The 17,251-nt window shown below is 38.7% G+C and overlaps 1 long non-coding RNA gene across 1 annotated transcript in view; it reads right to left on the minus strand.

The window, feature by feature from the left end:
• LOC137650627 (uncharacterized) overlaps positions 1–16,948 on the minus strand; it is a 37,446-nt gene extending 20,498 nt beyond the window's left edge. The window contains exon 1 of the long non-coding RNA XR_011046013.1: positions 16,823–16,948. This is a non-coding gene — a long non-coding RNA (uncharacterized lncRNA). The remainder of the gene's footprint in view (positions 1–16,822) is intronic.
• Between the last annotated feature and the right edge of the window lie 303 nt (positions 16,949–17,251).

The raw sequence follows: 17,251 nt of genomic DNA on the forward strand, positions 1-17,251 counted from the left end.
TAATTTGGATAAGTGACGGAATCGGAAGACACCTGCATCCGGTGACGTCACAAACTTTCACACGAAGAGACAATGTGTTGACACTAAGAAAGAATGACAACTTAGCATCTTACATCCTGTACACAATTTGAGTTGACCATAGCAAATCTCACGGCCAGCTCTTCCAACCAACATGACATATTACGTCATTTGTTTTAAACATGTAATATTACTATTCTAAATATTACATAAGCTCGGCCAGCTATCTCAATTTTTTTACAAAAATTTAACAACAAGCCGAAACATGGTTATTAGGTGTGACTGGACATACGTATCATTCATTGTCCAAAACTAGCTATATCCAACTGAGGACGAATGTCCAAATAGGCACATCAAAACTAATAACAATAATGCATACAAAAAAGATATTACCAAAGCAAAAAGAAAAATGCATGATAAAACCAAGATCATATATATGGTACATTGCTAGCAAATGATTACATGGTACCAAAAAACAAAACAAATTCTGACTTACAAATGATTCGGTAACTTGATAAAGAATAATTGTTACCTTTGTCAGAAACAAGATACTCAATTTTTAGTGCACAAATACAAATTCCTGGTACGTACACGTACCACGGTTTCGTACATATATATATATATATATATTATATATATAAGGCTGATACATTTTATTAGATGCCCATAGATTCTGTTATATATCTTATATATTTTTTTCTTTTTTTTTTTTTTCTCTTTTCTTTTTTAACATTCCGGCTTATATATTTTTATTAGATGCCGAGAGAAAAAAATGATTTATATCCTTTTTTATTTTATTTATTTTTTTAAATGTTATTTTAAATGTATTTTTAACAATGCAAATGTAGAGAATTTCTTTAATTACATATTACTAGCGTACTAATCAGCTTTTCATACAAACATCATCCTGACAAATTACTCCCTTAGCGAATGAGGTGGCCACTCATACAGCTTTGAACTGGATCAAGTAAGGGGTATTGTCAGGGCTATTCAACTCGTTCCTTTGTAGCTGCTTGCTGTGCCGTAACCTACGCCAAACAAGGATGTTCACGGCGATAAAAATTAACGCCGTTCCAAATAAACCTGCTAGTAATATAGGGTGAAGAATCTCTTTGTAAGTCGGCGACAGGTGGTCCTTTTCGGTAAGTTTCATTAAGCGTTTCGCCACACTTCCTTTATAGGGGAGAGGAAGTGCGGGCGTTGTAGAGGTCCACGTGAAGTTCGCGAAGTAAGCACGTTCTCTGATGATTGTCCGTAGGCCAGTCATCATGGAATTCGGGGAAGTCCCGATACAGCCATCTGCTGCGACGAAGATGTGGTTGTAGGATGTGGATCCGTCAGGGCATGATACATTGAAGCCGTCCTTGTCGTATCGTATCCACGAGCCATTATTTAGTCTGCAATTGAATTCTTTATTGTCAAAGGGATAAAGCTTATCCAGACAATTTTCACTTGTATGGGAGAGAGCACCGTCTAGCACTATAACTAACTCGCATGAATCCATCAAGTTTTTACGGAATTCAAATGAGTCAGCTGTACATATTTTTCTATCCATTGCGTCTGAACAGTGAGTTAATTGATTTAAGTCTTTAATGACCGTATATGTTTCCTTGTCTGGGGAAATCAATACGTGTCCTGTCAAACTGAACACATTTTAGTAGTTTTTAAGTTTTATTGTGAATAACAACTGAGTTAAACATCTCCATCACTGGAGGAAGCTGTGTTGGTCCACATGACCAATTCTGGTGAAGTTTTGATATGAACTGAACAAATTACTGATATCCCAAAAATCGTACACTTGCTTTAATTTGGATAAGTGACGGAATCGGAAGACACCTGCATCCGGTGACGTCACAAACTTTCACACGAAGAGACAATGTGTTGACACTAAGAAAGAATGACAACTTAGCATCTTACATCCTGTACACAATTTGAGTTGACCATAGCAAATCTCACGGCCAGCTCTTCCAACCAACATGACATATTACGTCATTTGTTTTAAACATGTAATATTACTATTCTAAATATTACATAAGCTCGGCCAGCTATCTCAATTTTTTTACAAAAATTTAACAACAAGCCGAAACATGGTTATTAGGTGTGACTGGACATACGTATCATTCATTGTCCAAAACTAGCTATATCCAACTGAGGACGAATGTCCAAATAGGCACATCAAAACTAATAACAATAATGCATACAAAAAAGATATTACCAAAGCAAAAAGAAAAATGCATGATAAAACCAAGATCATATATATGGTACATTGCTAGCAAATGATTACATGGTACCAAAAAACAAAACAAATTCTGACTTACAAATGATTCGGTAACTTGATAAAGAATAATTGTTACCTTTGTCAGAAACAAGATACTCAATTTTTAGTGCACAAATACAAATTCCTGGTACGTACACGTACCACGGTTTCGTACATATATATATATATATATTTATATATAGGGCTGATACATTTTATTAGATGCCCATAGATTCTGTTATATATCTTATATATTTTTTTCTTTTTTTTTTTTTTTCTCTTTTCTTTTTTAACATTCCGGCTTATATATTTTTATTAGATGCCGAGAGAAAAAAATGATTTATATCCTTTTTTATTTTATTTATTTTTTTAAATGTTATTTTAAATGTATTTTTAACAATGCAAATGTAGAGAATTTCTTTAATTACATATTACTAGCGTACTAATCAGCTTTTCATACAAACATCATCCTGACAAATTACTCCCTTAGCGAATGAGGTGGCCACTCATACAGCTTTGAACTGGATCAAGTAAGGGGTATTGTCAGGGCTATTCAACTCGTTCCTTTGTAGCTGCTTGCTGTGCCGTAACCTACGCCAAACAAGGATGTTCACGGCGATAAAAATTAACGCCGTTCCAAATAAACCTGCTAGTAATATAGGGTGAAGAATCTCTTTGTAAGTCGGCGACAGGTGGTCCTTTTCGGTAAGTTTCATTAAGCGTTTCGCCACACTTCCTTTATAGGGGAGAGGAAGTGCGGGCGTTGTAGAGGTCCACGTGAAGTTCGCGAAGTAAGCACGTTCTCTGATGATTGTCCGTAGGCCAGTCACCATGGAATTCGGGGAAGTCCCGATACAGCCATCTGCTGCGACGAAGATGTGGTTGTAGGATGTGGATCCGTCAGGGCATGATACATTGAAGCCGTCCTTGTCGTATCGTATCCACGAGCCATTATTTAGTCTGCAATTGAATTCTTTATTGTCAAAGGGATAAAGCTTATCCAGACAATTTTCACTTGTATGGGAGAGAGCACCGTCTAGCACTATACCTAACTCGCATGAATCCATCAAGTTTTTACGGAATTCAAATGAGTCAGCTGTACATATTTTTCTATCCATTGCGTCTGAACAGTGAGTTAATTGATTCAAGTCTTTAATGACCGTATATGTTTCCTTGTCTGGGGAAATCAATACGTGTCCTGTCAAACTGGATATTACTGGATTTGAGTGATTCGTCATGAAAGTCGGAAATGGTGATATCCTGTAAGATTGCCAGGCATCAGAAGAATCAAAGGGAATTGTAATCCTAATCTTGTTATTATCTACGTTTACTGTAATTAGGCTGTAATAAAATTCTAACCTATGTTCGTCTAACAAAGGAACATAGCCTAGTTTATCCCTAGTGTTCTCCAGAACTAATTTTAAGTAACGTATAGGCAACAAATGGGGCGACAATACACCTTTAGTTGCTAACGTGATAATTTCTACATAATCCTTGGATTTCTCAATGAAATGTGCAATTCTGTTATGTATGTGATCTATCTTTGAATCATAATACGTTAATGTTGCTAACAAATCCTGTACTTCCATAATTTGAACGATATTATCTGAATGTTCATTTAACAAATCCATAATTTTATTGATTGAAGCTAACTGATCCCTTAGTTCTGACATAATCAATTCATCTTTATGAGTCAAGAACTCAATTTTCTTATTTTGATTACTAATTTTAAGACGATTGGAAAGTCCTAAACCTAAACTTGCAACAGACCCAAAGATGCTTAATGCAGCATAAATGAACGGATTCCGTCTTTCTTTTTGTTCGTGTCCTACAGTCCACATCAAAAGGTCATAAGCCAAAGATCCTGTCTCTCCAGTCTTATTTTTCAAGTCATCAGATAGCATCTCTGCAACTTTTAATGTTGATCCAAGCAAACTCTTAGTAGTCAAATGAAAATGTCTCCTATGCAACTCATCCAATGATGCAGAAAACCTTGAAATGGCGGTTCTTAAGCTAGTGACATCATTCTCTTGAAGAAAAATTGCTTGCATATGCACTTCGACAATTACGTTGGTTGATGTAATAAAAATGTCTTCTTGTCTTTCAACTATATTGCCATATTTAAAATATATATTCTTAGTCTTAGAACTCATCCCATACGAAAAAAATGTCTGAGCGAACAATATCACTCCCAACAACAAAAAATTCATCTTGGAAACCTGTAACGAGAAAAAATATATGTAATTACTCCTGTATTAAAAAGAAAACTTTTTAGTTACAAAAATTAAAATTTTTCCTCACTTCTTTTTAATTTCTTATGTGAGACAATGGTACTATTCTCTCATCCGTGGGTTGGGCTACGTTTTGAATTCTAAACCTATTGGCCGTTAATATTTCCAAAATGTTAAATGGGCCTTCAAACTTAGGTGTTAGTTTATAGTTGAGCCCTTTTCTGACATTGATTTGAATATAGATGTTATCACCCACGGTATATGTTTTAGTTGGTTTCGCTATTTTATCATGATTCCTTTTCATTATGATTTGTGATTCTTCTAAATTCTTTCGAAGGATATCATATCGACTTATACTTGCATTTATACATTCTTTTAAAGGATTTGATAGATTAGTTGTAGGAGTTAATACATGGAAAGGTGTTCTAACTGGGGTACCATACAATGCTTCATGCGGTGACATTTTAATTGATATATGATATGAATGATTCAGAGTACTCAGTGCCGCCGGTATTGCAATATCCCAGTTGGGGTCTGATCCCCCTAGTGTTACCCTTAATATATTTAATATCTTCCTATTTGCTCTTTCCACTAGCCCATTCGACTCTGGGTGATATATCATGGTATTGACCTTCTTTATGTTGAGGAATTCACACAATGAGATAAGAAAGTGATTATTAAATTCACCACCCGAGTCTGAGATTATCATGTGTGGAATTCCATGTTTACAAATGTAACACTCGTAAAACTTCCTAGCGCATTCAATCGCAGTTTTAGTTTTAAGCGCTATTAGTTCTGTATATCGAGTTAAAGCATCTATAATCACTAAGAGGTGCTTATTTCCTCTGTCTGACTCGTAAAATCCTGTTAACAAATCTAAATGTATTCTTTCAAAGGGTTGATTGGGAACAGGATAAGCTCCTAAGCTAACAGGTGTTTTCGTATGCCCTTTGTTTTCCTGACATGTGCGACAATTAGCTATGTGTCTTTTTATATCTGTAAGCATTGTATGCCAATAAAACAATGATTTGGCTTTCTGTGACATTAATGAGAACCCAGGGTGTCCATGTAATGGATTTGAATGCAACCAATTCAGGACAGTGGAAACAAGTGAGTTTGGTACTACTACCTGGTCGTTAGTTACATGTGGTGTATTGCGGGTTTTCCTTGTCACAGTCCTACACAGAATATTATCTTTGATTACATAATTCTGCTGCTTATACTTTATATATTCTTTTTCTTTATGATTGCCTTTCAAAGCATTTATAATTGTTTCTATTTTCTGATCTTTTCTTTGCTCAGTCTGTAACAATTCAGCACTCCAGCCTAAATCTTCTTGTTCAGATATTGTTTTTACAATAGGCATGGATGTTGATATATCTATTAATTCAGCTAAAGACTCCGTACAAGATGACACGGGGTTGCGTGATAATGCATCCGCAATGATATTTGCTTTCCCAGGTAAATACCCGATTCTTGCGCCAAAATCTTGAATGATTAAATGCCACCGAGTTCGTTTAGGGCTGTGATTGAAGCCTTTAAAGAACTCTGTTAGTGGTTTATGGTCAGTAAGAACCTTAACGGGATAACCGTAAATTATGAACTTAAAATGCACTAGCGAATTAACAATAGCTAGTCCTTCCTTGTCTATTACTGCATACTTACTTTCGGAAGTTCTCAATTTTCGAGAATAGAAAGCTATCGGGAAAAACTGTTTATCATATTGCTGAAGCAATACCCCTCCTACTCCTAAGTCTGAGGCGTCTGTTGCAATGAAGAATTCCTTACCGAAGTCAGGAAATTTTAAGATAGGAGAACTACACAGTTCATCTTTCAAAGTATTAAACGCCTGTTGATGTTGCTCAGACCATATGAAATCTACGCCCTTCTCCGTAAGATCAGTTAAAGGAGCGGCTATTATTGAATAGTTGCGTATAAAACGCCTGTAATATCCACTACAACCCAGAAATTGCTGTATTCCCTTGACATTAGTAGGTATGGGAAAATTACGTATAGCCGACACCTTATCATGGACTACTTTAAGACCTTGGCTTGACACCATGAAACCCAAATATATCAATTCTGTTTTGAAAAATTCACACTTACTAATCTTTACCCTTAAGTTATGTTGTCTTAATCTCTGTAGTACTAGTTCTAACTTACGTAGATGTTCTTCTAAGGTGTTGGAAAAGATTACAAGATCATCCATATAGGCATGCAATATATCCCCTAACAAGTCTCCAAACACTATGTTAATCATTCTTGTAAATGTTATAGGAGCACAACGTAAACCAAAAGGCATCCGTAAAAATTCATAATGTCCCCTGGCTGTGCTGAAGGCTGTGTATGGGATACTATCTTCTTCTAATGATATCTGGTGAAAGCCTTTAAGTAAGTCCAAACTGGTAAAATATTTATTCTGACCTAACAAAGACAAAATATCGTCAGTACATGGCACTGGGAATCGATCAGGGATCGTTTCCTCGTTTAGACGACGAAAGTCGACGCAGATACGCCATGTTCGATCTTTTTTCGGTACAACTATTAAAGGAAAATTATAAGGGCTATTTGATTTTCTAATGACTCCTTCCTCTAACATTTTACCTACTTCATCATTTATTTCATTCTGGAATTTCATAGGGAGTCTGTACGAGGGTACATATATAATTTTCTGTTTGTCTTTTAACCTTATTTGATGCTCGATCACATCTGTTTTTCCTAAGGATCCATCCGTAGTGGAAAAGACATCTGTATATTTATTTAAAAGTTCAAAAATTTTCTGCTGAATTTCTTCGTCTTGAATGTCCTTACTGATTTTATTTTTAATAGATCGTAAAAGGGATTCATCCGCAACTGATTGAGAGTGATTGATTTCAGCAACGGTAAGAATACGATGTTTATAAACTTCTACATCCAAGATATGTTGATTTTTGTGAATTACTAAAGTGTTATTTAAATGATTACAGACTTCGATATTACATTGCTGATGTGAGCCTACTGTATAAATAGCTTGTGTGACAGACAATCCGTTGGTTTTCAAAGTATCGGAAAGGATTAATATTTCAGATCCCGGTAGTGTTTTCTTTATTTGCACTATTAAATTCGAAGGTATGTTTGGTTCGATATATTGCGTGCAAGATGATATTACGGGTGAACGAGAATTCTGCTGGGTCGCGTACATTATTTCTTTATTAGTGAGACAAGTTATTGGTTCTTCAACGTACGTTACGGTTACATTTGTCGTCTCCTTTTTATCCAAAACTGACTTTAAAGTATTAGAAGACTTATAGAATTTCCCTTTGATATACACGCCGTGCTTTGCAGGAGCTAAGATAATGTTTTGATTTCCCATAGATGGGTATCCTATAATTACAGCTGGATACATATTAATGTTTTTCACTACAACAAATGTATCGGCAAACGTGCGATTACCGACTCTGAACTGAATATGAGTTATGCCTATGACGTTTAATTCATTATTTCCTATACCTGAAAGTCTGATTCCTGATTTTTCAATCGGAAAGTTTGAAAACAACAAATGATGCGTCTTCAAATCCATAATATTACGTGGACTACCAGAGTCAAAAAATAACGTAAAGGATTTGTGTTCTAAATTTACAGCATATAAGGTTGGCCGTAACTCATTTTGGCTTATTATTGTATGAATTCGTTGCAAATCTACGGGAGCATGCACTGTTTTACTTAATTCGGCCGTGTGTTTCATAGGAAAATCTATTGTCTCACAATTATCTGATAAAACATTAAATTGATTGTTCAATACTATTGATGTTGACATAAATGACCTTGACCCAACATCACTCTCTTCCCCTCTAGAGTTAACTATGTGGTATTTGCTTTGCTCTGCACATTCTGAAAATTAGGCTGACTTTGCGAGGTCTGGTTTGACGGCCCAGGCTCAGCGATATTTGAAGAAGTGTTTGTTTGTTTCGGACTCTGAACTGCATTGACATTTTGTTGTTTCTTCTTATTGTTAAAATGAGGATTTTTCTTTTTATTTCCATATGGAACTGACTGTGGAATTGACTGTGTATTTCTAGGATATTGTTGTGTCTTACGCGCGTAACATTGACTATAAGAGTGTGATCCTGTGTTGTGAACTGAACAAAATTTCGTTCTACAGTCTGCGCTTATGTGACCTTGACGTTTGCAGTTGTAACACGTCACTCCCGCTACTGGATTATTAATTACGTTCACTGTTTGTGGTTTTGTTTCATTCTTAGCAAAAACTTGAGTTAACACGGGATCGAGATCTGGACACTTGGACATGTGCTTCTTTATCTGTTTATAGACATCCAATTCCGTACTTGCAGGCATTAACTTCTTATCAAAGCACCGCACTAAAGCTTCAGGCAACATAAGTGTCATGCATGTTAAATACATTAATCGTAAAAAAATCTTTCACGGAGATATTATCGTTAGTAACCCAAGTGGAATTACCTAAAATGTCCTGATATTCGTTAAGCCTATCAGCTATGAGAGCTGCTCTCTCAACAACATTAAGCCGATTCATAGTGGCTTGATTAAGTGTATTTCGTAACGTTAACACTACATCCAAAGCTTCCTCACCCCCATAGATCGCGCGTAACCTAACTTTGAAATCATCCCAAGTAACTGCTTCCTGAAATGAAACACCTCTTAAATACGCACTCGCATCCCCCTTAGAAAAATCTATAAAACTTTTAGCTTCTTGTAATTGTACAAAAGGATCTACGATTTGTTTGGCATTTAAATGGGCATCAACGGATGAAATCCATGACTCCACATTTTGTGGCAAGAACCCGTTGACACGGCCTTGAAAAGGAAGGATTGCTGACCTGGCATTTACAAGCGTCACAATTGGAGGAGGATTAGCCTGGCCTACACCACTAGGTCCAGGGGTAGGGCTGACAGGAGGAGCCATGACTGCTGTATTCTTTTTTTTTCTATCTCTTTGACCCCTTTCAATCCTATCAAAATATCTATATGAGTACAGACGCCCACTGCGTAAACGCATATGTATAATAAAATTCCCCCAACAATGTTACTAATCCCAATACATTTCCCCCCAAGAGTTTATGAAAGAAAAAGGAATTAGCACAAAGAAAGAAAAATTCTAAATGAGAATTCGGAGTTTCTTATAACAAAGTTTAGGAATTCACTCACCCCAGTAATAATTGACTAACGACTTGTGATAACTACACTTCACTGCACAAACTGAAATGAATACAAAATCTCTGTACTTAGCTTACATATGAAGTCGAGTCGTCTCTCTCTCTCTCTCTCTCTTGATGTTTTGTTAGCGATGTCTCGTTCTAGTTTCTTGTAGAATGTAGGTCTTCCTGGATATGTTTTGCAATAGTTGAATGCCAGTCCTTGGGTTTCCTAGGATGTTGATTGAAGATTCTATTTGTATACTAACATATGTTGGTGTTAGCATTTTCGTTGGACTTAGTCAAAATTGTAGATTCTTGTAGATAGTTTTATTTTGAAGTCTTGAAGATCATTCTCTGGTTTCACAGCTTTTATGTTGAAGTCTTGAAGATATATCTCTGGTTTTACAGCTATTTATTTTGAAGTCTTGAAGATATTTCTCTAATTCTTAGAGTTTAACCGCTGTCTTTGAGTTTAATCGCTGCCACCATTTATTGGTGTGCTACTGTCTTAAGCACACATTTGAGTATGAGTTGTTTTCAAATGTATTTGAATGGTTTACTGAACACATTTTAGTAGTTTTTAAGTTTTATTGTGAATAACAACTGAGTTAAACATCTCCATCACTGGAGGAAGCTGTGTTGGTCCACATGACCAATTCTGGTGAAGTTTTGATATGAACTGAACAAATTACTGATATCCCAAAAATCGTACACTTGCTTTAATTTGGATAAGTGACGGAATCGGAAGACACCTGCATCCGGTGACGTCACAAACTTTCACACGAAGAGACAATGTGTTGACACTAAGAAAGAATGACAACTTAGCATCTTACATCCTGTACACAATTTGAGTTGACCATAGCAAATCTCACGGCCAGCTCTTCCAACCAACATGACATATTACGTCATTTGTTTTAAACATGTAATATTACTATTCTAAATATTACACATGTAGCCGTTTCAGATTAGAATCCGATGTTCTTGCTGAAGGCATGAATCTCACTGACTCTTTTAGCTGTGGCTAAGCATACCAGGAAAAGAGTCTTTAAGGTGAGATCTTTCAGGGAGGCTGATTGTAACGGCTCGAACCTGTCTGACATAAGGAATCTTAGTACCACGTCTAAATTCCAACCAGGTGTAACCAAACGACGGTCCTTCGTGGTCTCAAAAGACTTAAGGAGGTCCTGTAGATCTTTATAGTTGGAAAGATCTAAGCCTCTGCGACGGAAGACTGATGCCAACATGCTTCTGTAACCCTTGATAGTGGGAGCTGAAAGCGATCGTTCTTTCCTCAGATATAAGAGGAAGTCAGCTATTTGAGTTACAGAGGTACTGGTTGAGGATACGGATACTGACTTGCACCAGTTTCGGAAGATTTCCCACTTCGTTTGGTAGACTCTAAGGGTGGATGTACTCCTTGCTCTAGCAATCGCTCTGGCTGCCTCCTTCGAAAAGCCTCTAGCTCTCGAGAGTCTTTCGATAGTCTGAAGGCAGTCAGACGAAGAGCGTGGAGGCCTTGGTGTACCTTCTTTACGTGTGGCTGACGTAGAAGGTCCACCCTTAGGGGAAGTGTTCTGGGAACGTCTACTAGCCATCGAAGTACCTCGGTGAACCATTCTCTCGCGGGCCAGAGGGGAGCAACTAGCGTCAACCTTGTCCCTTAGTGAGAGGCGAACTTCTGCAGTACCTTGTTGACAATCTTGAACGGAGGGAATGCATATAGATCTAGATGTGACCAATCTAGGAGAAAGGCATCTATATGAACTGCTGCTGGGTCCGGGATTGGAGAGCAAAATATTGGGAGCCTCTTGGTCATCGAGGTTGCGAAGAGATCTATGGTTGGCTGGCCCCAGGTGGCCCAAAGTCTCTTGCATACATCCTTGTGGAGGGTCCATTCTGTTGGAATTATTTGTCCCTTCCGACTGAGACAATCTGCCATGACATTCAAGTTGCCTTGGATGAACCTCGTTACTAGTGATATGTTTAGACCTTTTGACCAGGTGAGGAGGTCCCTTGCGATCTCGTACAACGTCAGAGAGTAGGTCCCTCTTTGCTTGGAGATGTACGCCAAAGCCGTGGTGTTGTCCGAGTTCACCTCCACCACTTTGCCTTGAAGGAGAGACCTGAAGCTTTTCCAGGCCAGACGTACTGCCAGTAGCTCCTTGCAGTTGAAATGCATTGTCCTTTGACTCGAGTTCCATATCCCCGAGCATTCCCGACCGTCTAATGTCGCACCCCAGCCTACGTCCGATGCGTCCGAGAAGAGAACGTGGTTGGGAGTCTGAACAGCCAGGGGAAGACCCTCTCTTAGGTTGATATTGTCCTTTCACCAAGTCAGACAAGACTATCTTTTCGGAAACCGGGATCGAGACCGCTTCTAGCGTCTTGTCCTTTTTCCAGTGAAAAGCTAGATGGTATTGAAGAGGACGGAGGTGTAGTCTTCCTAGTGACACAAATTGATCCACGGATGACAGTGTCCCTACCAGACTCATCCACAGCCTGACTGAGCAGCGTTCCTTCTTCAGCATCTTCTGGATGGATAGCAGGGCTGGGGGCTGATCGTCTTGTTGTTCAGCAACGTCCTCATCAGAGGGTTCCTCATCCGAAACTGATGAGGAAACAGCAACGGAGTGGGCAACGTCTGGCTCGCTGAACCCGGTCGCACTGGTGGATGCGTGACGGAGCCGGACGCAATATCATGGAACTGCTGCACAGTCTGTGAACTGTCAACAACCATGAGTGCGCGAGGAAGCACAGCGTTAACCCGAGACTGTCTAGACCGTCTGGGTTGTGCAGTCAACACCCTACCGGGTTGCTGAGGTTGACGCACTGCGTCAAAACAAGTCACCTCTGCTGGTTGTTGAACGTCCTGAACGTCAAAAACCACCTCCGAGCGTCGCTTAATGTCAACGTGCGGCTGGCAACCCACACTGGGTCGCATCGGTGGAGTAACCACCTCAACTGGCAGACGCGAGTAGGTTACCTCAGCGTCAACAGGGCGCACAACCGACCGGTTGGAAGGTTGTTGGCCAGAAAGTTCTTCTCCGCATTTAAGTCCTCTATCAAGGACGCAAGCTTGGACTGCATGTCTTGCAGCAAAGCCCATTTAGGGTCTACGGGAGCAGGTGTGGCAACAGACGGGGTTAGCGACTGAGGCGGAACCGTTTACCATCCCTGAAAGCCTTGTTATGCGTGACATAATAGTACAGCAAAACTTCAAAGGCTCGACAACAGCTGTGAAGTTGACCTGTAAACAACTTGGCGCGTCTCCTGGCTAGGCGCCAGGGAGAGTCTACCAGAACTGAGAAGTCTATCTGGGCAGAGTAATGAACTCCCAAGCCGAGAACTTCTCTCGTGTCATATCAGACTCTCGCTCTATAAACCAGTTTAAAAGAAGGGAAAGCAAAGGCTGTATCCCCCAAACTCCTCCTGGTGAAAAACCAGTCGCCTAGCCAACGTAACGCTCTCTAGGAGAGCGAGAGAGCACTAGCTTAAAAACAACGGCTTCGAAATAGCTAGGCCTAGTGTAAGCTCTGACGTTTAGGCGAACGAGGAGCAGCAGTTACAAAAAGATCCGGACGAAGATCCTTAAAAAAATCATCATGATTTAATTAAAGTCCATAGAAGGCTAAGCAGCTTTAGGCTCCTCTCCATCTGACAGAGTCCTCAAGGGAATATCAGTAGGAGGGAGAACAGCAACTTCCTTATCTACAGGAACCTTGTCCGATAAAAGCGGAGTCTCTTACTGGTGCATTAGTAGCGGACCAGAACGCAACGTCATGTAACTGCTTGACAGTCTGTGAACTGTCAACAACTGAACTGTCAACCACAACAGGTGCGTGAGGACGCACAGCGTCCACTCGAGACTGCTTTGACTGCCTAGACTGAGCAGTCAAAACAACTCTAGAATGCGGAGGTTGACGCACAGCGTCAAAACAAGTCAACTCAGATTGTTAGTGAACGTCTTGAACGTCAACAGGAGCATCAGCCAGTGGCCTAACGTCCAAATGCGGCTGAAAAACCACACGAGACCGCATCGAGTGTGGTTCTAAACAACCTGACTGACGTGACTAAGCTACGCCAACGTCAACAATAAGCACAAAGGAACGTTAGGTTGGCTGAAAGCCAGGATATCGATGAGATAAACGGCTACACTCAACGGACTAATCGGCAGAATAGTCTTCCATAAGGGAGGCAAGCATATACTGCATGTTTTGCCATACAACCCCTTAAGGATCAACGGAAATGGTTGTGGTAATAGACGAGGGTAACGTCTGTGACCGCAACACTTTGCCTACAAAAAAAGACTCTCGGAGTCTGTGTTACGCTTTTGTTAGGCGGCGAGCAGTTATCCGATGACTGCATAGGGTCAGAGCTGTCCTAATGGCTGTAACCAGGACGCTGGACCTGTCCTGAAAGGACTGACTTTCGCTTAAGGGCTCCGAAACCTTGTGACAGGTTTCTTATGCGAAAAGCCTACGGATGGCGAGGAGAAACAACGTCTCTCTCGTCTTATGGTAGGGGAGATCTTGGTAAGATACACCCGATACCATAGAGGGAATACGTCTGTTCGTTGGTCAAGGCCTCTCGAACCCATAAGTCGTTTGACATTACTTCTCCCCTGGGCTTGGGAGCTTGTAAGAGGTCCCGGACTAGGTGAACGACAGGCACGAACAGACGAACCCTCGGACGCAACACTGTAACACTTTGCGCCTCGGACGCAACACTAACACTTTGCGCATATCACTTTATCACTTCGATTTTCTGTTTTGCACTAATTTTTACCTGAAACACACAATTCTACCCTTCATTAAAAGGTAGTAATTGCGAAATTAGTCGTATAATGCAAGCTCATAATACCAGCAAAAAACAGAAAACATATTTTAAGATAAAAAGAAAAATCAGTGGCTGGGAAAAAGACTAAACACTAGTTCATATAACTACGTTTTCAATCTCTCACCGCACATAGCCTGGGGACGAGAATAAAAACCTAAAAACGTTTTATCCTTCCTCCCCGTACAGCGACTAGGGACGTGAGTAACACGAGAACAACGTTACCCGCTTGAACGGAACGTTTTCTCTCCTCTCTCTCCCTCCGTCTCTATCTCTCTCTCTCTTTCTCTCTTGATTTTGCACCTAAGAGAAGAGCCCAATTATATATCGTCAAAAAAAAAACATGTTATTTGACTAAAGGAAAAAACTGAAAGGTTTTTCAAATAAAAAGTTCCTTTAAATTAGAATTTAAAACATTTAAGCTAAGAAAGAATGAACAAAACGTCAGAATCGATTTACTCTTACTGCAAAGTGAAACCGTGATACACTCTCTCTCTATCGTAACGATAGAGCGCATGTTGAACGTCCTGAACGTCAACAACTGCGTAGCATAAAAAACTAAACGTTAGTTCATCTTTGAAAACAGTACGAAGACTATCAAAGAAATTCTTTCATAAAATATTTCATTTAAAAAGTTTTAAATCCTTAGCTCTTTAAAAGCTAAAGACGATATATAGGGCTCAACGTTGATTAACTTCGGTTTCCAAGTTAGGACCGCCTACTCTCAGGAAAGTTCTATATAAACAAAGCATTAAAAATTTATTTTTATATGTTTATAAAAAATGGAAAGTTAATCGAAGAGGCCTAATAAAGGCGGAGAGATATAAAATATATATAGCAAAATCTATAACGTGATAAGATAATTACTAAAAGCCTAAACACACTTCCGTCTAAGGGAAGGGTCGGCCATTTAAAAGTCAAAGAAAGTCCATACTCTCTTTGTTACCATAATTAAATCTATCCAAAACGAGTTCAAGTTTTAAGATGAAGATAAAACACCTGCATAGCGAAAGCTCAAAACTAGAATAGTGTACTTCACCAAATAGTTGTGAAAACAAATCCAGTTAGCAACAGCGAATTAGTAGGTCTTGCCGGTAGCCCGACAGAGAGAAAATTGAGTTCTTTGTTTACAATGAGTAATGGGTATCTGAACGACAGATGGCGCTGTTGAGTACACCCCATACCTGTGTAGCGATCGCTGGCGAATTTTTACGTAGAGTTTTTCTATCGAGCAACAGAGTTGCAGCTATTATAATCACCGGCTAAGTTAAATATTGAAAACTGATTGTTTGTTTTGTTTCAAGAATATAAAGTCAACTGTGACTTTGGAATTCATATGTCAAAGAAAGTGCGTGTTGGTAGCTGACTGCCATGGATTACGTTGTGCAGATGTGTAGTGGACGTTGCTTCTCACTTTTTGAGTTTATTGGCTAGTTTCATGGACATTACTACATTGGAGCTCCAGACATTATTTTTATTGGCTGGTTTCATGGACATTACTACATTGGAGCTCCAGACATTACATTGGAACTCCAGAGTTAGCAAATAGTTTTCTGCATGACATTCATCCCCAACCTTCAATGCTTGCCACTTATGATTCTATTTTAGATAAGTGAAGTGCTTAACCAAAAGGTTACAGACATTTGCAAATTTACCCCTTCGAGTTTGTACAATATATATCTAACACTGAAATACTTGGCGACAGGGATGAAATGTGTAGCGAAAAGAGTACACTTGCCAGAAAATAGGAGCAGTAAGAATGTTTAATCACTAGCGATGCAACCATCAAGCAGAGTAAACCCAATGAATAATTATTTCAATTAAGTAACGAGTCATTTGTAATAATACATTATTGTGATGAAGACTTCTACGAACTACTCTACTCCATAGAAAATGTAATGGAAAATTAAGTTTACAATGCATCTGAAAATCTGGCAACGGTCCCCCCAAGTGTTTTCACAGTGTTTCATTAACATTATTCAATTTTGATTAGAGTATTTTTTTTTATCATCAAAGACTTGTGTGTTTAGATATACAGCCTTTCTCTATTTTACCCATTCACTGTATTCTCCCACAAATAAAGAAAAAAAAAAGATTCCCTAGTGAAACCCAATTATTATAGGTAAAAGGGAATCCTGTATCTCCTAAATCTGGTTATTTGCGCACTATTCAAACTAGAAAAATAATTTTCATATATGATTTCTTAATCTGGTTAAAACTTATTTTACCAAAAGATCTACAATCTCTACAATATCAAGAAAACTACTGTATCTTATAAACTCTGTAAATAGAGCAAACATTACATGTCCCTATAGACAAAGGAATATTACCTTGAAAATTATAACTAGTTTATACAGGAATCTTTTGAGGCTTTCACAGGGAGATGGGGTCCAACTGAAACTTCTCATTTTTCCACATTGCTCTGCTTTGCCAGGAAAGGGTTGGATAGTTACAATCTGAAATGTATTAAAAATACAGTGATAAAACTAAGATAAATCCAAATGTCAATATATCAAATAAATCAAAATGCAAATTTATCTTATTATCAACTTATAACCTAAAATTCTTCTACAGTATTTTTGAAATATCTACTTTGTTTCCCCCCCCCCAACCCCGCCAAATTACTACCACTGTTCGCCAAACCTAATTTCCATTAAAATAATATTAAATGGCTGGAGTGTACATACTGTAGATAATGCAAACAAAAGGGAACCATCTTATCCAAATTTATACCCGTCTCTTCAGCCATATGCAACTTA

The sequence above is a fragment of the Palaemon carinicauda genome, chromosome 12 (assembly GCF_036898095.1).
Source record: "Palaemon carinicauda isolate YSFRI2023 chromosome 12, ASM3689809v2, whole genome shotgun sequence".
Taxonomy (NCBI): domain Eukaryota; kingdom Metazoa; phylum Arthropoda; class Malacostraca; order Decapoda; family Palaemonidae; genus Palaemon; species Palaemon carinicauda.